Source organism: Sinocyclocheilus anshuiensis, unplaced genomic scaffold (assembly GCF_001515605.1).
Source record: "Sinocyclocheilus anshuiensis isolate Anshui unplaced genomic scaffold, SAMN03320099.WGS_v1.1 scaffold338, whole genome shotgun sequence".
NCBI classification, from domain to species: domain Eukaryota; kingdom Metazoa; phylum Chordata; class Actinopteri; order Cypriniformes; family Cyprinidae; genus Sinocyclocheilus; species Sinocyclocheilus anshuiensis.
This window is the reverse complement of record NW_015542339.1, coordinates 740,227-748,811: the sequence shown is the minus strand read 5'-3', so window position 1 is coordinate 748,811 and position 8,585 is coordinate 740,227. Positions and strand designations below refer to the sequence as shown.

Below are 8,585 nucleotides of genomic sequence, written 5' to 3'. Positions count from 1 at the left end.
AACTGGATTCGACTAAGTTTGCAAGGTTTGTAAAGTTAAATTTTCATTAGCCATTCAAAGATTTGTTTAAATTATATTAATGCGTATTTGCTGAATGCTGACGGCAAACGAGAAAGTATTATTGCCTTTCTATTACTAATAATATAAAAGCAATCGTTATAATACTTTTTGTATACATTTTAATTCCTTTGTTTAACAGTTCTATCAGATTATTAGACAGACTTTTATCCGTATTAGACAGAACTGTTAACGACGACGGTGAACAAGAGGGAGAATGTGAGCACTGTGTGCTCAGGCGCTGCCGCTCTCCCGCATTGAACGCATCGGCAAAACAGAAAAATTGCCAAATATCGGCCGATATATCAGTCGACCACTAATATATACATGTAATGTATTTTTAATGTACATTAAATAAAATTAAGTTTTTTCATTGCTTTCTCTGTCTTCAACCCCAACATTTTAGCTTTTCTTGTGTAATTTACCATAATTGAGAAAATTGAATAAAACCAGCGAATACAAATCAAAAAGTGACACACTGGTGGTCTGCTTCCTATTTTCATAGCACTCTATACAGATATAAACTCCACAACAAACAATAACAAATATAACTGATAATCCTTTATGGATCCAGTTAGGGGTGTCACGAAAAAGTGACACTCTTGGTAGTCTGCTTTTTATTTTGATAGCACTCTATACAGATATAAACTCCACAACAAACAATAACAAATATAACTGATAATCCTTTATGGATCCAGTTAGGGGTGTCACGATATACCGGTATTGACGATAACCGTGATATTGAAATCATGAAATATCGACATCGTGTTAATTTAGGGTGTGACGATATATCATGGCGATAACCATGATATTTCAAATGAACAGGACACTTATGATAACACGACACGCAAATAGCCTACTCCAGCGCCAGTACCTGGTTGACCTCTCAGGTGGCAGTATTGCACCTTAACACTGACACCTGTCACACAAGAAGAAGACGTAGCACGCGGCCGCACTACTCCAAGAAGAACGTCTCAGGTTACTTGTGTAACCATGGTTCCCTTTTTTCAATGTATGCTTCAGACACGGGTCACGACGAGGCGTTCCCCATAGCACCCCCTAGAGGACGCAGTTCGAAGTTCCCATGAAAGGGAACCAATAGTATCCATGCTGCGGGTCTGCAGATGAATATATCGCAGAAGAACCATGTTCAATATTATCCAGACAGTAAGTTGCCATTATTTTACTAGTCATTGAATGGGAAATGTTACATTAACCTGTTAACAGCGGTTTCCTGTTTTCATATATTTAAATAAAAGGGTGATTCTTTTAATAAGTACCGCGTTTTCTTTACTCGTCTAATTTTTGTATTTGTATTTGCAATCAAGTCATGGCCAATACTGCCTTTGTGTAGCAATTGATTTCTTTGTTCAAGTCTATTACACGATTAAAACTGATCTAGAAAAAGTGAGCGACCACATTAAACGCTGTAAAATGTAAAGTTGGTCGCAGTGCCGTGCACTTAATGCCTCATCTGCGGTCGTCCTGGGTGCACATTAATACTGAATTAGAAGCGCGTTAACTGCATGACTGGCGCTGGCGCAACTATAGTTTAAAGAGATTAAAATACGGGTACGCAACCATCAGTGAGATAAAACCAGCGAATACAAATCAAAAAGTGACACTCTTGGTAGTCTGCTTTTTATTTTGATAGCACTCTATACAGATAAACTCCACAACAAACAATAACAAATGCAACTGATAATCCTTTATGGATCCAGTAAAACTTGGTTACAGTGGTAAAATATTATGCACTGATACAGTGCACAGTAAAAATATAGTAAAAGTGATATGTAATATTAAAAAGTATATGTAGTACAAGTTGTAGTAAAGTGAAAAATATAATAAAATAGTGAGTGCAACAGTACAATAACATAAGTGATATAACAGATTTATAATAGCAACAATTATATGTATAATACCATAATAAATGAATAACAATAGATGAATAATAGAAAGTAGAATATGTAATACCAAGGGTGGAATAAGTAAGGAATAATTGGCTCCGGGCCGTTGAATTATTAGAAAAATAATGCACACCCGAGGTGGTGATGCGGAGTGGCCGTTACACCTTGGGTGTGCATTATTATATATATATATATATATATACACATATATAAATATAAAATACTCTGAATCAGTCTCAGCTTAAGGTACACATTTTATTTCAGTTTTCAGTTCTAGCTTTCCCTGGGAATAGAGTGGTTTAGTTGTGACGTCAAAACCTGACTAATAAAGACTAATTCTCCACTGTTTCCCTCAAGATTTTCCTATATTTTATAATAGGGTTTTTAAATTAATGAGTAAAATAAGGTCTGTGGTAAACAACTTGACAAAGCTTGACATTTTGCTCTACAATGCAAATTATATACACCCATGCAGAAAACACAAATTTTGAAACCGTTGTTTATTTTTCAATATATGTTACTACATATGAATGTTTGGGTTGTGAGTGTGTGCAATTCACTTTGTACAACAAAATGTCAAAGTAGTTATGTTTAACACAGACCAGAATATGACATGCTGGTAATTGGTAATTATGGTAATTATATTATTGTTATAAAAATTGCCCTTACAAACCCTGTTGAAAAAAACAGCATATGCTGGTTTTAAACCAGCAAAGGACCAGCATAAACCAGCAAAGGACGAGCATAAACCAGCATCCCAGCGTCAAAACATACCTAACCAGCATATGCTGTTTTTTTCAAGGTAAACAATGCTCCTGGAAGTTTATTTTGGGGGCAAATATTGCCCCACAATTGAAATGTTAATTTTTGACCCTGGCAGAGACTGAGAAGACAGAGGGAGTGAGAGAGCGAGCATGGTTTGAATATGACAAATTATGATCAGGATCATTATGGCCATTCATTCAGGGCTATTCTGGGCTTTAACTAGTACAAATACAACATTAGGCTGTGAAGGTATAGTCTCTTGGAAATGCAGGCTTTCTTCAGCTTTCCTTGAGGCTTGTGTTGTCCTGTTTGCAGTTGTCTAAATATATATATATATATATATATAATCAGTCCAGTTTTATGATAACTTACTCTTTTTATGATAACTTACTCTTTGTAAATGAGTAGTGAAATTAAAGAGAGCTTTAGCTCCATCCCTAACCCTGACAGTCTGAGGCCTTGTCAAAGTGCTCACTGTAAATATTGTGCTCATAGCACAATTTACTTTGTGATATAAATTACAATGTAAGTTAAACTTAATAAGAATTCATTTAAACTTTGATTTCTTATAAAGTCTCAGCTTTCACTGCTAACTAGCGATATCACTAATCGTCTGACACTGGTGGCTAATTAAGCTGCCAACAAAATGTTAAAAATGACCAAAAAACAACCAGAAACAACTGTTCAGTCTTACCTGTGAAAGATAATACCCAGAGCTTGTAACGGCCAAAACTATGTATTTGCATGTATCACATTATAGTGCGGTGTGCCCTTTAAGAGACTGATCACTTCACTTTTTTTTATTTTTTTATTATTATGTTTCCATTTACAACAAACAAACAAGGTACATAAACACATCACATAATCTAACAACACGTGAACAGCCTTAGGTTGAGCATAACCAGTGATAAACAACATCACAATCAACCAATAATAAAGAAGAAAATAAATAAATAAATAGAACAAATAAAACAAACAAACCAAAAGGGGCTTTTTACATTAGTTTATACATGCCCCAAAAACGAAATCAATTTGAGAGCTTTCTTGTTTTTAACCAATTGTAAAGATTTGCACAAAATTTTAACCTCATTCATCCACTGGTTAAAGTTGGGTTTAGATTTAAACCATCTACATTTATGAATGAAAAACTTTCCAAGACAAAGCAAGAAATTAATAACAAAATCCAACTCTTTGTTTTCCAGACAAATACCAAACCTAATTAACTTCATCGTAAGGGGTGGGAGTTCAACCTCTCTAGACTGTAGCCAGTTCTGTACATCTCTCCAAAAAAGTTGCACCAAATCACAACAAAAGAAAACATGCTCAAGGTTTTCAATATTCGTTTCACAAAAAACACTATTATTCACATCCAAATTAAATTTCAGTCTTAAAAATTCGTTGGTAGGATAAATCTCATTTAAAAATTTGAAGTTCACCTCCTTAACTTTAGGAGGAAGAGGAAAAGATATATAGCTTTTCCTACTTTTTTTTTTCCATATCAAAATCTTTGAGCATGTATTCCCTTCTAATAGGGTTACCATTCCTCAGAATATACTGACTTTCTGCCAATCTTTATATATCTATTATTCCAAACTGGAGTGTTGTGAGGTGTGAAGTTATGTTTGAACAATCATTTCCAATAGAGCAGCCCTTGCTGATGGAAAGCTGAAAGTTTAACTGGTAACGAGGTACACTCCAAATCACAACGTAGAAAATAATTTATTCCTCCCAGTTTGTTAAAAATTGCACTGGGGACAATAAACCAAAAAGAACTGCTATTTTGAATGAAGGATTTTAACCATTTCAATTTCAGAACACCATTCATAATAGCAAAATCGATCGCATTCACACCAGTCTTCATATTTTTAATCATATCTTCCTTTCTTATGTAGTGACATTTATTTCTCCAGATAAATTTAAAAGTCACCTTATTTATTAATTTGATGACTGATCACTTAACTTTTAACGCACGCTATGTGGTGATGAAGTAGAATGAGAATGCCTGTGTAATGAGAACCACTATGGATGATAAGTTCGCTCTGCCTTCTTGTTATTACTTTGTCTTTACTTTTATTTGTAACGCCAAGAAAGAGTTAATCTCTCATGTATGAGAGGAGCGCGTTGCCGTGTACCAGCCATTAAATGTGTGGGACACCAACTCTTCGTTTTCCATCTCTTTCATTTCATGGATTTAACGCGTTATCCGAGTCAAAGCGTTACAAGCTCTGTTTTTATTACTGTGGGACGCTCTGTAGATCCCCAAGCTGCCGACGAGTGAGGTATGTTTTCTTCTGTCTCGATATGTTACAGAGAGTTGCCCGGAGCAATATGGCGGCGACGTTGACGTGCGGTAGAGCGGCCAATGAGGCGTCTACGTATTTATTATGTGTATGGCTTTCGCGACCAATTGTAAGACCTCTCGACACGCCCCTTTTTGGCACACCCCTACCTTTCGACACGCCCATTTCTCTGACGTGCTGCTATCCTGTCTCCCTTCTGGCGCATCCTCGAAAAAGAGGAGGAACAAAAAAAAGACATCTGGACTTGGCTAAACTTTGATGAGCACAAGTACAGAGAAGAACGCATATCGAGAAACGGCCATTGATTCATTTATGCTCAGAAACCACCACTTAAGAGACAGCGTGAGACACTTTCAACGAGGAGGACACGGTAAAAATAAATTATATCTCTTATTAGCGTTTATTGACACAATACTTAAAACATTAAATGATACTTTAGAACTAGTTTTTAAGTTATTTAACCGCTGTTAGAGGAAGTAAATTTCCTGTCAGGTGAATTACTGCAATAGCAGTTTTAAATGAGGTCGCCTTAACTGAGGTAAATTTAGGCTACTCACAATGTTTACCAGTTGTCACAAGTTCAGCTTTCCTTAGTTAATAGAGTTCCAACATTTGGTGAACTTTATTATTTGAGGAAAGTTAATGTTGAAATTTACTGTCAAATCTCCATAATTAAGACTTGAACCCATAACCATACCACTGTGTTGCTCATCATCAGTTTACCATAAAACATGACAAGTCATCATGTACTATCTATTATAGTTAAATATTACAAATATATTTCAGAAAAGTTAGTGATTTGTTTAAAAGGTCTTTCAGGTATTCAGTGATTGGTGATTGTGAATGATCATAAAAAAAAACCATTTTCACTTTCTGTTATGTCAAGACACACAATAAGGAAATAAGAACTGGCCGAGAATATGCATGGAATTCAGGACTGAGGTAGCCTATCGGGTTCTTAATTGCTTTATAACTCACTTTATTAGTTTCTTATTACATATTGCTATGTGAAATACTTGATTTTTAATCGCCATCCAGCGGTTTGTTATCCCCTGATAACAACTGGTAAAAACTGATAACACAGGCTTATTCAGGTAACTGAAGTCGGTGCTATACGCTTGCTAGGAACTTTTTTCTTTGTGGAAGCTTTGTGTTTGATGAGCTAATAAAATATTAAAAATCAATATTTTGTGTGCTGTTATTTAATTATATGGCAAGTAGCCATGTAAATAGCAGAATAATTTTCACCCAGACTGTTATCACAAAAAAAAAAAAAAAAAAAACCTTCAGAGTGATAGAAGACCTAATCATCCTGTCTAGGTTTATTCTGTCTAGGTTTATTCTGCGATAACAACCAGCTGATTGTCCATTACCCCTTAAATTAATTATTGTTGTTCATTATTTAGTGTCCTAAAGGAAGAAGTAGAATTTTAATGTTACAAGAATATTTAAGTAAAGATACAGTAGAACAGCTTTTCACAATACACAACTGGTTAAGCACACAATAATGGGAGTCTGACAGAGTATGACATGACAGACAAATTCGTATTAATATAAAAAGCAATATCTAGATTTAGGTTTTATTGCACATTTAACTGATTGAAAAAATAATTTTAAAAAAATTTAAAAAAAATCAAGAAGTTAAATGGACATGGACTGAAATAACTTACATGGTTGGTCAGCTTTTCTTTTAGTTTGTCAGATGTTCTTAGAAAAGAATATGTTTCTGTAAACTGTAAATCCTGTTAGACTGGATCTACACCTATATAAGCAGGAAGAGTTCAAGTCTCTGGAGTTATAACTTGATACTCATACATCACTCAGAGAAAGCTAGACTTTATGTTATGTTATATACACATGCTCTTGCACACAATTAAAAAAAAGAAAGAAAAAAAAAAGAAAATGAATCTTTTTCAGATTAATGAAGAGCTTCTTGAATAAAAGAGTGTCTCCAAACCTGACAAGTGAATCATTTGAGCTGTCTGATGCTCAGCGGTATGGGTAAGAAAACAAAAAAAAATCAGATTTTTCGCATTGATGAATGTGACTTGTTATTGATAAATATATAGTTGCAGGTTATTGATAAATTTGAGAACTTTTTTGATTATTTATTCTAGATCACAGTCTGACCATTGTGTTATTTGGAAACTCTGCTGCAGTCCAGTTTCAAAGCGACAATTTTCTACTTGGAGAAATACAACCAAATATTGAAAATGTTGCAATATCTAGGACTGTTCCTTTGCAGATGAAGAAATCAGGACATCGCGTCTCAGTGACCAACCTAATTGGCTTACATGAAACTGCACTTGATCTGGATGCTCTCACTGATAAACTAGTGAATGAAAATGAAATCATCGCCTTCATCTTTGTTGTGCGACTGGGCCAGTTAACAGATGCTGATAAGATGGGTATTGAGTGGCTTCGGAGAGTATTTGGTGATGGAGTACTTCAGTTTGTGATGATTCTCTTCATCTATGAGAGCCAGGAAGAGTCTGACTCTATAATAGATGATCTGAAGAAAAACTCTGCTCTGGAGCGGCTGATTGAGAAATGTGGTGGAAGATATCACACCTGCAGCAAGAACATGAACAACCAGTCTGAAATGAGAGACCTGATGAACAGAATTGAGCAACTGTTCATTGAGAATAAACTGCAGTCCTACACTAGTGAGATGTACAACAGTGCGTTGAGACAGAGAGAAGACCTGCAAAAAAGTACACGTCAAAGTGGTAAGAACACAGATTTGGTTTCATTGATCTTATGTTGGTTCTCTGACATGTTTATTTACACCTGATTCTAACACTTTTATTCATTATTCACCAGTTGTGCTTGTAACAGATATTCAATTGAGCCGAGATTTAGAATCACAATTCAGCTTTTAATGAGATAAAAGAACATCTAAAATCGATGAACAGACTGGACCAGACAAACATGTTCCACCTATAAAGCTAGATCCAAGAACAGGAAAAGGACTTTAAATAAACAAAGAACTAACTAACAAACAGAAAACACCTGGAGATAATAAAACCAAAAAGACATAAAACTCAGAAACTTCTACAACAGCATTGTAGACTGTACAAGTGGGTTATGTACAAGCCTAAATTACACTAGTGTAAAATTGATGTACACTCATATGAGACTGAGAAAACGTCTCAGGTTACGTATGTAACCATGGTTCCCTGAGTAGGGAATGAGACACTGTGTCCTCTAGGGGTCGCTATGGGGAACGCCTCGTCATGACCCATGTCTGAAGCATACATTCAAAAAACACCAACAACACGTTGGCCGGCGACAGCCCATGACGTCACTACCGGTGCGACTATAGTATACATAGGCGCCGGGAGAACACATCATCCACTTCTTCGTGTGGAGCTTGCGTCCGAAGCATGGCAGGAAACATAGAGGACGCAGTGTCTCGTTCCCTACTCAGGGAACCATGGTTACATACGTAACCTGAGACGTTCCCTTTCAAGGGAACTTCGAACTGTGTCCTCTAGAGGTCGCTATGGGGAACGGTATACCAACGCCACCATGCTGAGGGGAGTGCATGCCAGAA

General features: G+C 35.9%; 1 pseudogene; it reads left to right on the top strand.

The window, feature by feature from the left end:
* The first annotated feature begins 7,259 nt into the window (after positions 1 to 7,259).
* LOC107691177 (interferon-induced very large GTPase 1-like) overlaps positions 7,260 to 8,585 on the top strand; it is an 8,673-nt pseudogene continuing 7,347 nt past the window's right edge.